Below are 19,056 nucleotides of genomic sequence, written 5' to 3'. Positions count from 1 at the left end.
TTGCCTGTTAGTAACTGCTGGATTACAAATCATTTTGGTCTTTAATCCCTTGCACTCAATCTTAGATGAAAGGTAAACCAAAAAAAATATTTACTATACCAGTGGGTTGGCCAACTATCCAGTTTAACTACGTAAGATATACTCAGGAAGGATATTTCTTTTTGTCAAAGAATAGACATTGCTCTCGTTTGGAATTTCCTTCAGCAGTGTTGCCTTCAAAATAGCACCATTAAAAATATTTTTTTTCCAGTTCTCTCCCTACTTCCTCCTCCCTTCCTCTCCCCCCCATGCACACACACACACACACACACACACACACACACAAACACACGCACACTCACATGTTTTTTTCCCCCTTGAGTTGTTTGAAAACAAGTTGTGGTTGTCATGACGTTTTGCCTCTAAATACTTCAGTGTACATCTTTAAAGATTAAGGACATTCTCCAGATAATCACAGTATCATTATCACATCTAAGAAGTTTCATAATGATTTAATAATATTTAATATATAGTTTATATTTAAATTTCCCCAGTTGTCCCCCAAATGTCTTCTACAGCCTCAGGATCCAATCAGAGTTCACATGTTGAGTTTGGTAATTCTGTGTCTTTTAGTCTCTTGATTTAAAATAATTCCACCTCCCCCCCCCACCTCCACCCAATTCATTGACTTTTTTGAGGAATCCAGGCCAGTTGTCTTGTAGAATGTCTCACATTCTGGATTTCTCTGGTTGATTCCTCATGATTAGATTCAAGTTAAAGGTTTTTGGCAAGAACAGGTGATGTTGTGTGCTTTTCATCATATCAAAATGGTATGAAGAGATGTGCTCATAGATGTCTTGCTCCCATTCTTGTGTCCTCCACCTCATTCTCATCCATCCCCTATGAGTAACCTCTGTGTTAGTTTCTGGTTTATCCTTCCTCTACTTCTTTGTACAAAAAATAAACATGCATATAGAAAATTTGTCCTTCTTTGTTTCTGTATATTACGATTCAGCAAACTATGGCCCATGGGCCAGCTACCTGTTTTTATAGATCAGGTTTTGTTAGAGTACAACCACACGCTTTCATTTTAAAGGTTTAGATCTCTGATCCGTGTGGAATTAATTCTGGTGTGTGGTATGAGGTATGGATCTAGTTTTGTCTTTTTCTAAGTAGGTATTGTCCCAGTACCATTTGTGTAAGAATCCGTCTTTCCCTGGTGAATTGAGAAGCCACCTTTATCATATTCTACGTCTTTGTTGTACCTGAGTCTACTCTGGACGTGTTATTCTGTCCCGGTGGTTTTTCCATTAAGTACCACACTATTTTCTTTAGAGAACAAAACACTACTTTTTAGTGCCAACCAGAAACAAGAAGGTGACTTTGAAATGTAGGTCTCGTACAGTAGTGAGAGTCTTGTAGAGGAGCCCCATTTTTCTAAGTTATTAGGGGATTTTAGTGCTTGTAATATCTGGAATTTATTTTAAAATATGGAAATGAGACAAATCCTATATCTGCTTCTTAGAGAAAAAAATATCTCAAGTGGTTACTTTTCAATGAATATAGTAAAGATTTTTCCAGATCAAATCAGTTTCCTCTTGGAGAGAGATGCTTTTCCATTTCATGTGTTACTTTTCAAGGGATTCACTTGCTTGGCTCCTCAGTCTGTGGCCTAGTGTTGACCGCTTTAAATGTTGGGGTGCCCAGGGGTCATCCTCAAACCTGCTTTCTTCTCTGTCAACAGTCACTCTTGGCCTGATCTCAACCCGGTCTTGAGAGTTTAACTATCACCTACACACTGATGACTCTGAAATTTATGTCTCCAGTCCAGTGCTTCCTTTGAACATCCAGTTGTCCACATGACATTTCCACTTGAACGTGCAACTCAATTCTAACACATCCAAGTTGGTCCTCTTAATTTCCACTCCTTCTACCCCATCCCCTAACCTGTGCCTCCCAAAGTCTCCCCTAGATCTCCATGAATGGCGACTCCATCTTCCCTGTTACTCAGACCATAAACTTTGGAATCATCCTAGAGTCCTCTCTTCATCTTCACTCATGTTCAGTCTATCAGCAAACCGTGTTACGTCTACTGTTGAAATACATCTGTTGTCTGCACTGCCAGTGCCCAGCTATAGCCACCATCACTTTCAGCACTGACTCAAGTGAGGGCCTCCTGACTGCTCTCCCCACTCACCCTTGCCTCCCTCAGTCTTACCTCCACAGAGCCAGAGTGACCCTCTTAAAATATAGGTGAGATCATTGGGTCTCACCTATGTTTCCTGCTTAGGACCCTCCAGTGACATTCTCCCCAGTCAAGTAGAACCCAAAGTCATTACCATGGCTTACAAGGCTCTACCCAACCTCATATATAAAGTAGCACCCCTCATCACTCTGTGTTCCTCATTTCCTGCTCTATGTGTCACCACTTGACATAGGTGCTTACATACGTGTGTGTGCGTACACACACATACATATATTGTCTTTTTTCTCTACTGTAACGTAAGGTCTGTGAGAGGAGACACACTCTTATTTACGTACCCCTGGTACTTCAAACAGTGCCAGTCCATAATAGGCACTCAGTGACTATTTATTGAACAGACAAGTGATCAGATCAGTCTTTCTGATTGATTACTTTGCTGTCGGTGTGGGAAGTGGAGATCTGGAGGGCTGGAAGACCTGTTGGGAAAGTAGCGCTCTGTATGAAGGATGATAAGAGCCTGCACTAGGACAGTAGTGTGAGCATGGACAGGAGAGGCGATTTGGAGACATTCGGGAGGTGGAGTTAATGGAAATGCCATTGGCTGGATGCAGGGCAGAGGGAGGAGTTGGAGGGCCTTGCCAGTGCCTAGCTTTGATGACTGGTTGGGTAGTGGTGCCGTCAGGTAGGGAGTGCAGGAGGAGAGACCTGGTGTGGGGGCTGGTGGTGACCCAGGTAGACAATTTCCACAATTTGGAGTCTAGAAAAGAGGTCAAAGAAGAGGTGCAATTGAGTCATGTATGCAGATAGACAAGGACAAGGAGAGAGCCTTGGATTTGGCTGTTTGGAGGTTACTAGGGGCCTTTGAGAAAGTGATTACGGTGATTTGCAGTGGGGCAGAAGCCAGATTATAGTGATTGAAGAGGAAGTGGGAAGCGAGGAAATGGGGGCAGTAATACAGGCTACTACTCTAAGAAAGAAAGGAAGGAGAAGGGACAGCATTTGGAAGGGAAGTCTGTTGAGAATCATGTGTGTAATACCTGGGGAAAGAGTGGTTACAGATGAACTAGGGGGGATTTGAAGGAGTAGGATCCTGGAGGGATAGGGTGAGACCTTTCAGGAGAGACTAATTAACCCTGCACTGGAGGAGGCAGGGACATATTTCCTCCAGGACAGGAGGGAGCTTGGAAAGGCTGAGTAAGTTATTAGGAAAGGTTGAGGGGAGTAGGGGATTGGGGAACTTTCATTTTGGATTGGCCTCTTTTTTTTTTTTTTCTTTTTTCAAAGTAGGAAGGCAAACTGGTTGTTGAGCTTGTTGGAGCAAAGGAGAGTCGCATCTGGAGGCAAGTAGAAGAGATTTGAAACAGAAAGAGGAGAGGGGGCTGATTAGGGGTCGGAGAGGTGATTGTTGAGTTACATTGAGGATCTGCTCCGTGAAGGCTGGAAAACATGAGCTCCTGCTCTTTGCAGGGCGTTCCAGGGAGTCCAGAGTGTAGATGTGCTTCCTGCCCTGCAAGAGCTTGGGTTCTGGTTGGGGTGGTCAGGCCTTTTCATTCACAAAAGTTAGGAGCACCTCTTAAGTGAGAAATGAATGGGATGGTTAACCCTGGCAGTGTGACATCAGTGAAGAGAGTAATCACAATGGTCAGGGGGTCCCTTGCAGAGGAGATGGGGGTCAAGCTGGGTGAATTTTGATGCACAAAGAGGATCGTGAGGAGAGCATTTTAGTTCAAAGATTGGTGTAGGCATAAGTGTTGTGGGAGACAGTAACCTTAATTGTCACTCTGGTTAGAGCAGAGAATTCACACTGCAAAATAGTGTACTCACCTTAAATTCTTTTGGGATGATAATAATGGCACTGTGCTAGGCACCTGTCTCTTCAGTTCGGGCTGCTACAACAGACTACCATGGACTGGGTGGCTTAAACAACAAACACTTATATCTCATTATTTCTGGAGGCTGGAAGTTTGAGATCAGGTGCTAGCATGGTTGGGTTCTTGGTGAGGACCCTCTTCCTGGTTATGTCCTCACATGGCTTTCCTTGGTGTGTGCACAGAGAGAGAGAGATCTTGTGTCTCTCCCTCTTTTGATAAGGGCACTAATCCCATTATGGGAGCTCCACCCTCATGACCTTATCTAATTACCTCCAAAAGGCCCCCACCTCCAACCACCATCACATTAGGGATTAGTGTTTTGACAGGAATTTTGGGGGGACACAAACATTCAGTCCATAGTCACACCTTATATGTACATTACACCAATTCCATTGGGTAGATTCCATTGTATAAGGTAGGTATCCCTCCACAAGGAAGGTAGGAGGAAATGAGTGTTACAGAGGTCTACGGCTATGTTGTCGCCAGTGGCATTTAGAAGGGCTGTTTGCAGATCTGATTGAGGAGCTCACAGCCAAGGGATGTGAGTTTCTGGGATACCTTTGTTCTGTTGGCATAACTCTGCCCAAGACAGAGAGCAGAGCATGTGTCAACCACCTTACTGGCTAGAGGTGCTCACCCCTGAGCCACAGGAAAGGGCTGTATTCAGGAATTGCCTGGGACTGGGGGTCACTACCTGTCCCTTCTCCTGGCACCAAAGTCATAGCTGTGCCAAAGATTCCATCTTGGAGCCAGCCTGTCTATGCCTCTGAGGTTGCCTGAGTTGGGGCACTTGTAGACAGTGGGTCATGGGCTTGGCTATGGGGACTAGAGCTGAGCAAGAGGCAACCAGACTTGGTACAGAGAGGAAGGAAAGGTAGTCTGATTAAGTTTTGTCTCAAAGTGTCTGTTTTTGGGTTTGTCCCTGCATTGATCTGCAAGGGAATGAGGCAAGTAATGGCCCCTCAGGGACTTTCAGGACTTTGCTCTCAATGTCAGCCGTCATTTTCAATCACCCTCTCCCTCCCAGCCATTAATTTTGGCCCAGGATCATGGGGACTTGTCCATCTATCACTCCTAATTGACACTAAATGATCTGTCAGTTTATTGATGAACGGCAGGAGTGGAATTGTCACAATATATTTTACTTTCTAACAACTCCTCCTGACAATTTTACCTTGTCCATCTCACTCTCCTCACATAAATCTCCATTGGCCGCTCATTCCTTCTCCTGGGCTGTTCTGGTGCCAGCCACTTCTACACCATCTGCACGCGTCAAGGACATCAAGATGGCGGTGGAACAGCATGTGCCGGTCCTGAGGTTGCCCCCTTCCCTCCTCCTCCTCTCTCTCTTGCTTTTTTTTTTTTTTTTTTTTAATGGCATAGATGTTCCAAGAATACTAAAGGGCTTCTGTCCTCTTCCTCTGTGTCATTGCCATACCAGAGTCTCTTTACCTTCTCTTTAGCAGCAAGTAGTTAATTCTTATTAGGCTACAAAAGTGTGAAAGGCAAAAATTCACAGAGCTGCCAGGCCCTAGATCTGTAAGCACGGTTGCAAACACATGTCTTATCTTCCTAAGCTAGTTCCATTACAGGCTGTCCATCCGCCCAGAAGTCAGTTTCTTAGAAAGGCGTCACAGAGGGTGGGTTAGCCGGAGCGTCCTCACCAGTGTGCTGTGTGCTGCACTGTGGGTGCAGATCTGCCAAGATGTGGGTGCTCTGCCCTTGCACCCACTGGGCCAGGCCTAGAGCTGCCGACCCCTGGGCTGGTCCTTTGTAACCATGAGCAGTCTCATGTATCCACCCCGGTTTTCCATTCAAATGTTATTTTGAAGTGCCCTACATCTTGAAAAATATGGGAAAATACTGGGTTAGATGTACATAAGGGTATATGGTTACTTAGTCTTAAGAAGGTATACATATGGATGTGAAAAATCCTATATCCTTTATGAAGCCAAGGATGAGTAGAGGAGCTTGACAATATGTAAAGAATGTCACTCCTCCTTCCCTCCTTCCCTTCCTGCTGAAGATAATTTTTAACTGATAAAGATGATTTTTGTTTAATAAACATCATTCAATTATCATGCCTATCAAAATTAATGGTGTTTCCTTAATGTCGTCTGTAATCCAGATCACGTTGAGGTACTTCCACTGTCTCAAAGATGTTTTTTTACAGTTGGATTGTAAAAAGTCAAGGTCCACACCTATTTAGTTGTTAGATGTCTTTAGTCTCTCTTTTATTCTGTGACACCCTCCTCTCCCTGTTTTCTTCCCATGCCATTGTTGTTGTTATTTTGAGAAACTTGTCCTGTAGAGTGTCCCACATTCTGAATTTGGCCCATTGCTTCCTAGTCACGTGTTTAACTTGGTCCTCTGTCTTCATGTTCCTTGTGAAACTGGTATTTAGATCTAGCTCAACTGGTCGTTAGATTCAGGCCCAGTGTTTTGGCAGGAATACTTTTTCAGTGGTGCTGTGTGCATCCTGCTGCGTCACATCCGAAGGCACAGGCATGGGAAGCTGCAGGTGTCCAGGGTTCCACATTAAGTGAGGCTGCGATTGGTCTTTGGGGTCAGGGGTGTGCCCTCCATTTTATGTTCCACACCAAACCAAACTCCCACCTAGAGCTCGTGGTGTTTGATTGATTGATTGATGATCGTTGCCTAGAGCCATGATTTTGTTAAAGGTCGCCAATGGTGATTTCCTAATTTTCACTTATTAACAGAAAGTCTTCTATAAAGAACTTTCTCTCATCAACTATTTCGTTGCCTGAAATACAATTCATACCTGCAGTCCTGCCTTTTCCCCCTCTAGTCTTTTTATTTTGAAAAATTTCAAACCTATAGAAAAGTTGCAAGAATGGTACAACAAACACCCTTCTAGTTGTTAAAGTTTTGCCACATGTGGCTCTTTCCTCTTTCCCTATTTTTTATTTATTTTTATTTTTTACTGAACTGTGTGATAGCTCCAACTGCCTTTGCATTTACATTACTAGTAGCTGGTAAATAGTTACTTTGCAAGAGATTTTTGTCTGTATCGTTTGCTTCTGGGTCTGTGCCTGGCATATATGGGTGCTCAGTATGTATTTGATCAATGAGTGAATTTTGGATATTTCTTACAGAGCTCCAATAATTTAAAAGGGACCAGGTATCCCTGAGTCCCAGTGAAGTAAAAGAACTTAATCCTTGACCTTCAGATTTTCATCAATAAACACAATTTTCTTTAGAAGTATTGAGAATTTGTTTCCCACATGCTGCCCTCAGCCACAAAGAACCCAAATCGATATGGCGTCACCAGGGGTCCTGGGCACCATGGGTGAGCAGTTATTTGGTTCTCAGCGAGGTTGGTCCTGGGTCAGAGATGAGCATCCAGTATTGGGTGAAATCAGATGAGGCGGTTGCGTGTGAGAGGGTGAGAAGGGAAGGTTCTAGATGCTAACTGCGCCCCCATTCCCAATGGCTCACACACCATGATCCTGTTTCTGTGGCTTTTGGAGAGGCCCATGAGAGCCCCCTGCTTGGACCTCTGTCTCAGCTTTATCATCATTGCTTCCTCCCACATATATGCTTTTTCTCCATGTGGCTTCTGAGACACGGAAAATTCAGAAAAGATGGCTTCAGGGCCAAACAACAACCTATCTTTTTAATGTATAGCTTACATTTGTTTGTTCTGTGTAGGCTCCCCAAAGAGTAATTGTTTTGTTTTATTGAGTAACACTGGTTTATAACATTATGTAAATTTCAGGTGCACATCGTTGTATTTCGACTTCTGTATAGACTACATCATGTTCACCACCAAAGGTCTAGCTGCCGTCCATCACCTTCCAAAGAGTAATTTCTTACTTTGCTCTCAACTGTGTTCAGAGCCTGGACAGAAAAGATGGTAGAGAAGGTCTAGATAAGTTTTTATTTTAATGGACTTAGAGAATTCACAGTTTGTTTTTTTTTTTAATTGGAACTTAATTGCATTGTTTATTGCTGGAAATCATATACATCCAGTAGGGCAAACAAATAACACCTAGACTGTGTACCTTGAAATAACTAGTGAAAAACAAGTATCCTCACTGATGTAGTACAAAGTGTGAGATATGTCAAGCTCCTCCTATCCTTAACCTTTTCCTGTCTTCAAACACTTGTATTGTTTTGGTAGATTTCATTTGTTTTGGTAGCTGGCAAGTGAGGAGGAATGAGAATAAGGGTCGCATGATGGCCGGACTTAGCTGAGCCACCCTTTCCTGCTTGCCCTGACGTGGGCACAGCCGTGAGGTACTTGCTGAGAGTCACCCCTCATAGGCAGAGGTAAAGGAAGGAGTTTGTTCCTTCTGTGGACACATGGACAGAGGACTGTCCCTTGGCCAGCATGTGCCCCCAGGTCTAACTTTGTCAGACAGAACCCCTTTGTGTAAGGACGATATTCTGCCTTTTTATGGAGTAGAGTCTATTTGACCTTAAGGCTCAAATGTAACTAAGTTGAAAAAGGTTTATCGTTTCCTCAAAAGGATTATGAGAGAGAATAAGAGACTAGGATAAAGAGACAATACAAATTCTTATGTTTTAGTCATTGTATAACTTCATGGTATTTTTTTGAGACATTAGAACTCTTAGTGAGTTTTTAATTTGATTTATTTATTTTTAAATAAATAAGAAATATACATAGTATAGAATTCAAAAGATAAAAAAAGATGGGATATGAAACGGAAGTGTCTCTCTCCCTTCCCTGCTCCCCCAGGCACCCAGTTTCCCTTCCTGGAGGCAACCACTGTTCACCAGTTTTTTTGTGTTTCCTTCTGAAGATATTCTATGCATTTACGAAAAATATAGGTTAATATATTCTTTTATCCCCCCACATAAATTATAACATATCTATTCTGCATTTTTCTTTGGTCATGTAACAGTATTTCTTGGTGAATCTTGCTTTCTGAATCTCAATACAGATAGAACTGCCTCATTTTTAAGGGCTGTATAGTACTCCAGAATTTCTTATCTCAATAAAAGTAGTCACGAGCAGACAGTAGATGTGGTATTTTCCCAGGCTGAGAAAGCTGACTTCCAGTGTTTTTCCATGTAATAGCCATAACATGACCCTTTGGAAGGTATCGTAAAGGCTTGAGATATGGTACAAATAGATCCTGTAGTCTAGGGAAGAGATGTGAAGCATGCATCAACCTTTTTCTCGCTGAGGATTGAGGGGGGCATTTTCATGCACTTCTACTTGGATTGATACAGTGATGTTCAGTTCAGAGCAAGCAGAGATGGTCTCCATTGTAGTTTAGGGCCCTGGATGGCTTGTCTAGTGTCACAAAACCAATTTACTTATGCAAATGACTAAATATGAAATAATTGGAATCTTGCAATTCTGTCAAGTGCCTCCCAGTTGAAGGTGATAGCAGTCTGTTCCCGTAGCCCCATGTGGAGTAGCATTTGGATACTTCACTTGCCACTCTGAAAAGTGGAGCAGTCTTCCTGACAGGTGGCCTTAGTCACTTTGCTCCCTAGAGCAGAGGTGAGTACCGGATGCCCAGGGCAGAGGGAGGAGCACACGCGGTGACTTGAGATGAACTTGTTGCCTACGCTTGTGCACCGGAGAAAGGAGAGCTGAGGCCCCGAGACCACACAGCATACAAGGGCTGTGTTTCTGAGGGCCTAAGTCAGCAGTACTGCTTCCTGATTGCCTGTGGGGAGGCCTGCAAAGACTGCAGAGTAAAGGCCCTGAGCCCCACCTACCCCGGAGCCTGCCCCCAGCTGCCTTTCAGGCCTTCAGCTTTTCTTAACTAGTTAAACTACCCTTGGGTTTCATTTTGTAACTGAAAACCAGGAGTGGTTCTAGAATGGGTTCTTAGCATGTCCTGTGAAGGCTTTGACTTTTGGCCGTTTACGGTTTCTAGTTTTGCAGAGGTGAAAATTCTCCTGTGATAGAGCTGGTCATTTCTTGGAGCCACGGGTAGGATTGTAGAGTAGGAGTGTCAGGAAAGAAATGACAGGCCCGCAGAAGTATCATACTCGTAAAGAACACCAGCCAAAGAGCACAGCATCCTGTGGAATATTCCTTTGTCTCTCTGGATTATCACATAGTGCAGAGGTCCTGAAATTAGAAGGTTAGAGCCAATTTCATCCAATCTCCTGTCAAATTCTGATGTTTCTACAAGTGCTGGTCCAGGGTATGCCTGAACCCCTCCACTGCTGGGGAACTCAATGGAAGCATGTATTTTTTTAAAGTCTTTTTTAGTTTTACAAGCACCCCAAGAGCACTTTGGTGATGTAAAAATTCAGACAAGACAGATAAAGCTAAATTTGCCTGAAACTACCATCTCCTCCAAGCCTAGTCACTCTCTAGAAGTAACTACGGGTAATAGTTCGTTAGTATCTTTTACAACATCAATAGATGTACTTGTAGAAATCTATGTGGTTTTTTTTTACACAGATGAGATCATATTAAGTATGTTCTGCACCTTACATTTTTTTTCATTTCTCATTTAACAGTACATCCTGGCAATCTTTTGGTATGTGTAGATTTACCTCATTTTTCTAGCTACTGCATAGCAATCCCATGGTATGGATGCACATTCCCCCGTTGGTGGGCATTTAGGTTATTTCTAATTTTTTTTTTACCTTTATCAACCCCCCTCATTTTTTTTAAACAGCTCTAGTCTTTAGGAAATTTGTAGCTTCATCCCTTGATCCAGATTCTGGCTTCTGGGGCCACGCTTCAGAGCCCATGTGTAGACAGGCCACATGTCTTGTCCAGCCCTCTTGTTGTGTGGATGAGAGAACACACACACACACACACACAGACACAATAGTACACACATAGTACAAACACACACACACACAGACATCACTTATTATGGCTTTTGTGCTGGGCATGGTGCTAAGTACTGTTGTCTTACTTTATCCTTATTATCCCTGCTTAGAGATGAGGAAATGGAAGTTCGGAAAGGTTGAATAACTTACTCAAAGTTACACGGCTAGTGAGTAGCCAGCAGGATTTGAACCCAGGTGAATCTGACAGTGGGGTCTTTTTCTCTGTGCCTCGCCGCCTTCCCTTTTTGTGCCCTTGGCCCCTGGCATAGTGCCTTTGCACTTGGCCGATGTTCCCTGAGGGCCATCTTGACATGGCTCCAACATATTCAGCCTGTGGGAGGAATAGCAGGGGGCGACTGTGTGACCTACGCCCTTCTTCACCTCCTCTGGCCTACCCGTCTGCAGAGCCATGCTCCAGCCAGCGGCCTGACCCTGAGAAGAAGGTGAGTGAGTACAAAGGATGCAGCCTGTACTTAGGGGCACGACCAAGGCCATGCCAGTCCTGCCATTAAAAGGCCTAATTAGGGTAGTCATTAAGTTCAATTAGGCATTGGAAACGATTGTTCCTTCTAACCCTGCAGTGCCCTCCAAGAACTGGATCCCTTCCCAGGCAGCCAGCTAGAGAGTTCTAGTTACTGGTGCACTAGCAGCCCTGTCTCTGGTTGTGGGCCCTTGACTGCTTTGCGAGGCTGAGGGCAGAGTGACCCAGGAGGCCCTCAGCCCGGAGCGAGGTGCTCCACCTGCACGTTAAAGTCAGGCGTCTGCCTTGGAGGCCTGAGCTCATTTCTGGTCACCCTCCTTTCTTAGGGGCACTCTGTCCCCATGCATGTGTTAGGAGTTGGACATCTGCCTGTGCTCTAGTCCCCTTCTGCCACTCACTCGCCATGTGACCTTGGGGCAAGTCATGTGGACTGTTTGGGCTGAGGTTCCGTGAGGGGTTTAGACCAGATGATCTCAGAGTTCCTTTTTCAGCAGTGGGCTGTTATGATCCTGAGAAATCCCCCATATACAAGCCTTGGTCTGTACAAGATCTCCTTTCCCTGAGCGCTGAGCTGGGAGAGAGAGGAGGAGGAGAGCTCCAGTGGGACCTTGTGCCGCTACTCAGCACCTGGGGCCCTGTCCTTTCAGCCTTAAAACTGGCTGTCTCCAAGGCCCCCTACAGCTCAGAAAGTATGGTTGGACTTCTGAAATATGCTTTCTGGACACCTGCTGGAAGCAAGTCATTTTATTCTATGAATCATTACCTTGCAATGAGACAGTTGACAAACACTGAGGTGGGGCAGGCCTTCCAGGCACAGGGACTGGGTGCAGGGAGGCCTGAAGGTGCCACAGTGTGTTTGGAATGAGCGGAGCTGGGTGACTGAAGCCCAGGGTTTGCCTGGAGAACTCGAGGAAATAGGCGGGCTGGGTAGAGAGGGGCCCGAGCGCAGGGCCTTGAACTCCAGGCATGCACTTTATTATTTAGAGGACAGGGAGCCCCTGAAGTGTTGACAGGCGTGTGACCAGTGGTGCAAGGGACACGTTAACACACCTCTCTGAGTGCCTTTTTGACATAGTATAGTCTCGGGGTATTTGCAGATGTAAAAAGACAGCCATTTCTCCCAGTGTAGACTCCTCTTCTTAAGAGTTGTTTCATCTTCGTTCTTTATAGCGGGATGTTTTCTTTTTAGACTGGACAAAGTTGTGGAGAGGGTCTGCTCATCTTTTTTCCCTGTTAGACACCTTTTATTCCAGCAGATTTTGTTGATGTCGCTCATTCATAGCCTGAGAATTGCACTCCTCTTGTATCCATTTCAAATCATTGCTTTCTCTTGGGAGACCATATATTAAGGTTAACTAATTCTGACTATGTGAGGTTGCTTTTTCCATAGGATATGTGTTCCTTCTCGACTAGAATGCTTTCTCATTTGCCACTAGATGTGCTCTATTAGTTGAGGTTGCATTCATCTGCAGGCACCAGAGAACCCCATTAACAGAGGCTTAAATAGAAAGAGGTTTGTCTCAGAAAACAAGAGGTCTGGGGCTCTGCAGTCCAGGGCTGGTGTGGCAGCTCCATGGTGACAGCAGGGACAGAACTCTTTCCATCTTCCTCCCTGCCATCCTTAGCATGTGGGCCTGTGTCATCATGTTCATGCCTCATTGTTATATGATGGCTGCTGTACCTCCAGGCCTCACCTCTGTTTTCCAGGCATGAAGACAGAGAATGACATGGAGGTGAAGGCGAAGGGCTCTTTCTTAGTAAGAGTTTATCTTTTGGAGGTAAGGGGGTGGGATATGCTCTTTAGGGACTGCTACGTCTTTCTCATTGGTCAGAAATGTGGTGTATGCCCGTTCCTCACTGCACAAAAGGGAATTGAATATTTTTAGTTGGGCTCATTGCCACCCCAATAAAATTGGGGTTTGAATCAAGAGGAAGAGGAGATAACTTTTGGGTCAGTACCAAGTTGTTTTTTCTAGAAGCTTTCCAGAAGTGGGGAATCCTTTAGAAAGGATTCGAAAGCCAGAGAAAGTTGCTTTTTAGACAGGGATAACCAGAAGGGTCTGAAATGAAGGAAGGGAGCCAAGAGGCAGAAAAAGTAAAGCAGGAGATGGAAGGCGCTTGAGGGATGCACACTGAGAAACCTGGGGTTGACCCTGGAGGTTATGGTAATTTTGTTGTAGGAAGCAGTGGCCAGCTGATGGAGAGGCCTTGTGAGCTGGGCAAAAGGTTTCTCGTGCGGGGTTGGGAGTGTGTGGATGGGAAATAGCAGGGTAGGTGGCGAGGGCGTGCCTTCAGCAGAGGCTGCTGGGGCCAGGCCAGTTCAGCAAGGGGCAGCAGGAATGTGGTGAAGCAGAGGGAATGATGGGTCTAGAAGCAAAAAGTGTGAAGCCACTCAGCTGGGCACACCTAGCCAGCACCCGTCTCTGGGCTGGGGTTCAGTTACAGGACCAGGGAGGAGAAAGACAGCATCAAGGATTAGCAGCATAGAAAATAGAGAGTGGAGTGATGATGATGATGATGATGATGATGATGATAATGATGATGCAGCGGCAGCTGCTGTTCACTGAGTACTTCCTATGTGCCAAGTACTATGCTATATGCTTTGCATGAATTATTGATTCTTACAACAACCCTGTGAAGCAGAATGTGGTCTTATCACCAGTTTTTCCGAGTTTAAATGACTTGCCCAAGAGCACACAGCTAGTGAATGGGGAAACTTGATTTGAACCCTGTCTCCAGAGCCCATACTCAGAGCCACTGGTTTTAAGCCTGTTGTTCAAATCGGGGCCCAAGCTCAAAGCTCAGCTCCCACACCTAGGCTGGCTGGGTCCCGAGTGATTGAGCCCGGGGCTCTGAGTCCTTCTGGACCCGGGGACAGAGGGCTGGTGTCTGAGGTGCCCTGGTTGCAGGTTTGGAGACTTCAGCAGGTCCAGGCAGATACCCTCTTTCCAACTGCTTGCAGGGAAAGGAAGAGGAATGGAGTCATAGTAAGCGAAGAGAACATAGGAATGTTGGAAGAGGACAACTAGGAATGTTGAGAGTGGGTGACTGTTAAAGAGAGGACTGTAAAGGGAGAGTCAAGTTTCTCTCTGCCACTGGGACAGAGAGGCAGGTTTTGACAGCAGCTGAGAAAGGAGAAGAGAGGACCAAGGAGGCAAATGTCTTAACTTCTCAGGTAGGAAGAGAGCTTGTGTTAACTCTGTTGTCCCTAAAAATGATTCAATAAAGGGAAGAGGGTTTCTTTGTTTTCTTTCTTTCTTTCTTTCTGTTTGTTTTCCTAGCCATGTTGATTTTGGGATCTCCAAACCAGCACATTACAGTGTCTTGATTGAAATTTTAGGGCTGGATAAACCAGTTTTGGGGAAGGGGTTGCTTGGGAGTTGTCAGAATAGAGGGTGGTACTGACGGGGAACAGATGGGGATGGGGACCGGGATCAGGAGAGACAGAGTCGGTGATTGTTCCTACAGCTGGGGAGGGACCTGAGAAGTCATGCCGTGTGGCCCCTTCAGTTTAGAGATGGAGAAGATGAGGCTGGGGCAGTTAAGGGACTCAGTTCTAGAACCTTAGAGTTAGAAAAGCCCTTAAATGTCACCTTGCCCCACTGCCCAAGGGCAGACAGCTAATTAGTGTAATAGAATGTGCCTCTCACTCTGCAGCCGTGCCCATCCCCACACCTTGAGAGCTGCACGCATTCATCTCAAGTTCATGAAAAGGCCGTGCACTATGCTATTTGTGCAATAGCAAGTCTGTTAGAATAAAACTGTCTTTACTGCTGTCCTCTGGGACCCTCGCAGAAATGCGATGTTGATCATATGAAGCAATCTTATTGAATGGAAAACTTTCAAGGAAAAAAGTTGTGTCCCCTGAGCCAGCTCTCTGCTGAGGGGGACTCGCTGCTTTGCAGTATGAGCAGCTAAAAGCCAGGAGGGACTGACTAGAGATGCCAGCCATTGGTTAAAATTCTCCTGACATGAAGGACCTCCTCGTCCTTCCTTTGATGGATTCAGCCTCTCAAAAATAAAATGCGTCTGTGAACATCATACCTACTTCTTCCCTTTTCTTGTTAGTCCTTTGTTGAGAAGTCACCGAAAGCAGTTTTGGTATAAAAGAAGCAGCTTGGGCATCTGTAGGCATGCCTGTGCACACGAAATAGAGCCCCCTCACATAATCTAGGTTTCTTCTGGTCTAGTGGGTCTGTCAGTGATTCTGTTTTTTGATTCATGCTACCCTCTCCACAGCTGGTTACTGGCGGCTATGCCAGTCTCAGCAGTCATTGTACCAGAGGCAGTGCTTTGAAGTGCCAGGTTGTCCTTGGTTCATCTACACCAGGGAGTCACCAGGGTGGGTCCCGAGCCTGCACTGCCCTGATGGCCTTGCACAGTGGCAGCTGGAAGTGGGTCGCCTCTAACAGCAGGAGGCTTCTTCTCGCTGAGCACCTCATCTCTCGGGTGAGTCTCTGTATTCGTGAGTTTGGGGAGGACCATCCTTTCACAGGATGGAAAAGAGGGGCAGAGAAAACAATGAGTAAGTAACTGGAAGGAAATCTTTACAGGTTTCTCCATTAGAGAGCAGAGAATTCTCTCCAGGAGAAGTAAAAGAACCAACCCATTCGGTGATGTAAAATGGACTGAAATAAAGGTTTCCAGATACGCTGATAAAAGTTTGCCCCCTGGCTTGTGCACCCATGATTTCCACATGTTTCAGTCACCCCATCCTATGTCATTTCACTCTCCATCCTGAATAGCCACATTTCCCAGAGATGAGCATTGAGTCACAAAGTTATTCCCTTTTCCATTAGCTTCCAGTCCCTCTGATCATGTCAGTGGGAAAGTCTCTATTTGCAGCTAGTATTTCTTTAACACCTGTCTAACCTTGCTAATCTATTTTTTTAACAAAAAAAGCATAAGCCATAGACTCAGACTTTTGGCCAAATGGCAATATCTAGCTATAATAAAATAAATTTTGTTTTTAAAAACTGTATTGTTTTTTACAGTTACCTTCTATATGGCTGGTGATGCTGGCTTTCCATTGAGGACATAAAGTATTCCTTTAAATAAATTTATTAAGGTAAATGTAAGGAATCAATTTAAAGAAAATATTAAGTAGGTGCAAAAAGTGCACAGCTATAGCAAAATTTGTGAAGGTTGCACTTGAAAATGACAGGCGTTTTTGGAAACACTGTCCTATAGAACTTCTTCCACTAGAAAATTAATTTCTAGTCCCACAGTTGCCTCCTGATCTCTGATCAGTGTCAGTGTCTATATTTATAGAGCTGATGCCAGCGTGTGTTCAATTCTGGTTGCTTACCCAGCCAGCTCTGATGCCTTGTCTGTACTGCAGCCACACCAGGTCCACTGCTGTTGGCCCTTTCATGCCTCCTGCATTTATTCAGGTTGTCGCCTCCAGCTGGAAAAGCCTCCCTGCAGCTTTTCTGCCTGTTGTCTACTCATCTTTCAATTGGAAGATCTTCTCGGAAGCCTCCCCAGATGCCCCGAAATGGAATGGCTAGTTCCCTCTTTAGTGCTCCCACGACCTTTGGTTTACATCTGCCTCACTTGTCCTGTTAAGTTTGGGGCAGAGTAGAACTAGCAGCAGATGAGGCATTATGAACCTTGGTCTCTAGTTCCAGCTCTGTGTCCAGCTAGCATTGGGGCTTTAGTTGGGTCCCTTTAACAACTCCTGGTCTCCTTTCCCTCATGTAGAAGAGGCAGGGGTGGACGGTGGTAGGAGTCTTTCGGGCCCTGCCATATACAAGTCTTCTGGACGTATTACTGTTATTTCTATAACGTTCTTTCTGCCAGATGGTAAAATCCTGAGCAAAAGATCCCCAAAGCCCAACATCTCCCATTCATGTCTAATAGATAATTAGTTATCCAGTTACATTTCTGCATAAAATAATGTTCATTTGAGATACCTAAGATCTAGAGTTGTAAACTCTACTACTTTTTTAGTTTCTTGATAGCAGTCATATACATACATTCTATGTATTCCCGTAACTGTTTTTAGCTACTAAAACTGTTCCTATGTGTTTCAGCTCTTTTTCCTCCTGATATATAAAGGCTCCTTCAGAGTTGGAATCAGAACAGAGGTGTTATTTTGAATCTGACCAGCAGGGGGCAAACTTCACCCAGGAATTGCCTTGTAATTCACTGTCTTCCACTTGAGAGGGCTTGGCAGTCTACAGCCAGGACACAGACACCAGTTTTCATCTTTCTACTAGACACCTTGTTGATTAGACACCTTGCTAATAGCTAAATATCTAACATGACCTAAAGCGCCAAAGTGCCAAAATTTTGGTGCTGGGGAATTCTTGCTTAGTTTTAAAAGATGGGAGAAAATACAATACCCACAAATACATACTGGACACCAAACACCTGAATGGCAAGAACTAGGAACTGGGGGGAAAAAGAGAGGGCACTTCAGCTTTCAGGAGAGATTTAATCAGGAGAAGTCCATTGGTCAAGGAAAACTTCGGGAGAAATATCTGGCTTTTAATCATTTTTTTAGGGACATCTTGGAGCAGAGGGACACCAATTAACCAGTCTACTTCCTGATCCTGACTGGACATTGTAGGCAAGATTACGATGGCAGCTTTCTCCTTTGCTCAGATTTGGGTTTTCATTGTGAGAGCTCATTTGGTGGGTCACACAATTTATAGAGGACAGTGTTGGTGTGGCTGTGCTGGTGATGTGTTATACGATCTGGGACAGATGCCCTCCCCTCTCTCTCATGCCTTGGCAAACTGTACCTCAGCGAGGTTTGGAGAACTTATGAGGTTTTTATTGGACGTTTTAAATCTATGAGGGTAGAAAACCTCACAAGAAAATAGCGTTTTGATTTCTTTTCCTCCAGAAGAGTGATGCATTTTTACAATGTAAGGTAGCTTTGGCTCCAGTTTAGCTGGTATCTCGTTCCTGCTCTTCTCCTTACCAAGTGTTTCCTTATAAATTTGGCCCCTGGCTGCAGAGTTTCTTCTTTTTGTCACGGGAGACCTCTGAGCTCCTTTCTGTGGCTTTAGCTTTTCTCTCAGGGGCAACAAGTTGTAATAGTAACCATTTGTCCAAACCCTTCACATCCTTCTTCTGGTCAGAGGCAGTGGTCCGCAGGGCTGGGCCAGCAGAGGACCTTCCACTGGGACAGTCAGAGCTCTAACGGCCTGGCACTTTGGTCTATTTTAAGCCTGTTCTGTCTTGCAGCAAGGAGGTGAGTCTAGGGTCCAATATGTGCTGTGGATATTAAGAGACTTCAAGGACACTTCCCCCCATTTATCCCAGTTATGTCCCCTGCTAAAATAGGTTAACGGTGTCTAATTAACCACTGAACATTGTCATGCTGCATAAAGATAGCATCCTGGCTGTTCTCTGAGCCGTGGTACTTTATCTCCATTTAGATCTCTGCAGTATTCCATTAAACTCGAGAGAAACATTTTAACTGAGATGATGTCTACATTAGGGCTGCCTTTCACCCTTCAGCACGTAACCCGTGTAAGCAGCAGCCGAGGCCTTCTCTCTGATGCAGCAGGGAGGACAGAGAAGACAGACCCTGCTGACAGGGAGAGTTTACATTCCAGCACTTCTTAACCACCGGGCCCCAGGTTGAGACTGAGGATCCAGGAGCAGGCGGTGGTCCTGTGTGGCTGCAGTCACAGGATGTGTCGGTGCGATCAAGCTTGTCGTCAGCTGACCGAATCATGCCCGTCGAATGTCAGTGTGGTCCCTAAATGCCA

General features: G+C 45.0%; 1 protein-coding gene across 1 annotated transcript in view; it reads left to right on the top strand.

Annotated features, from left to right (window-relative positions):
- Positions 1-19,056, top strand: part of IFT43 (intraflagellar transport 43) — a 78,109-nt gene that overhangs the window by 29,150 nt on the left and 29,903 nt on the right. The window lies entirely within an intron of this gene.

This window comes from Ceratotherium simum, chromosome 24, assembly GCF_057802395.1.
Source record: "Ceratotherium simum simum isolate JZ-2026a chromosome 24, ASM5780239v1, whole genome shotgun sequence".
NCBI classification, from domain to species: Eukaryota; Metazoa; Chordata; class Mammalia; order Perissodactyla; family Rhinocerotidae; genus Ceratotherium; species Ceratotherium simum.
The sequence above is the reverse complement of the archived record's forward strand: the minus strand, read 5'-3'. Positions and strand labels throughout refer to the sequence as shown.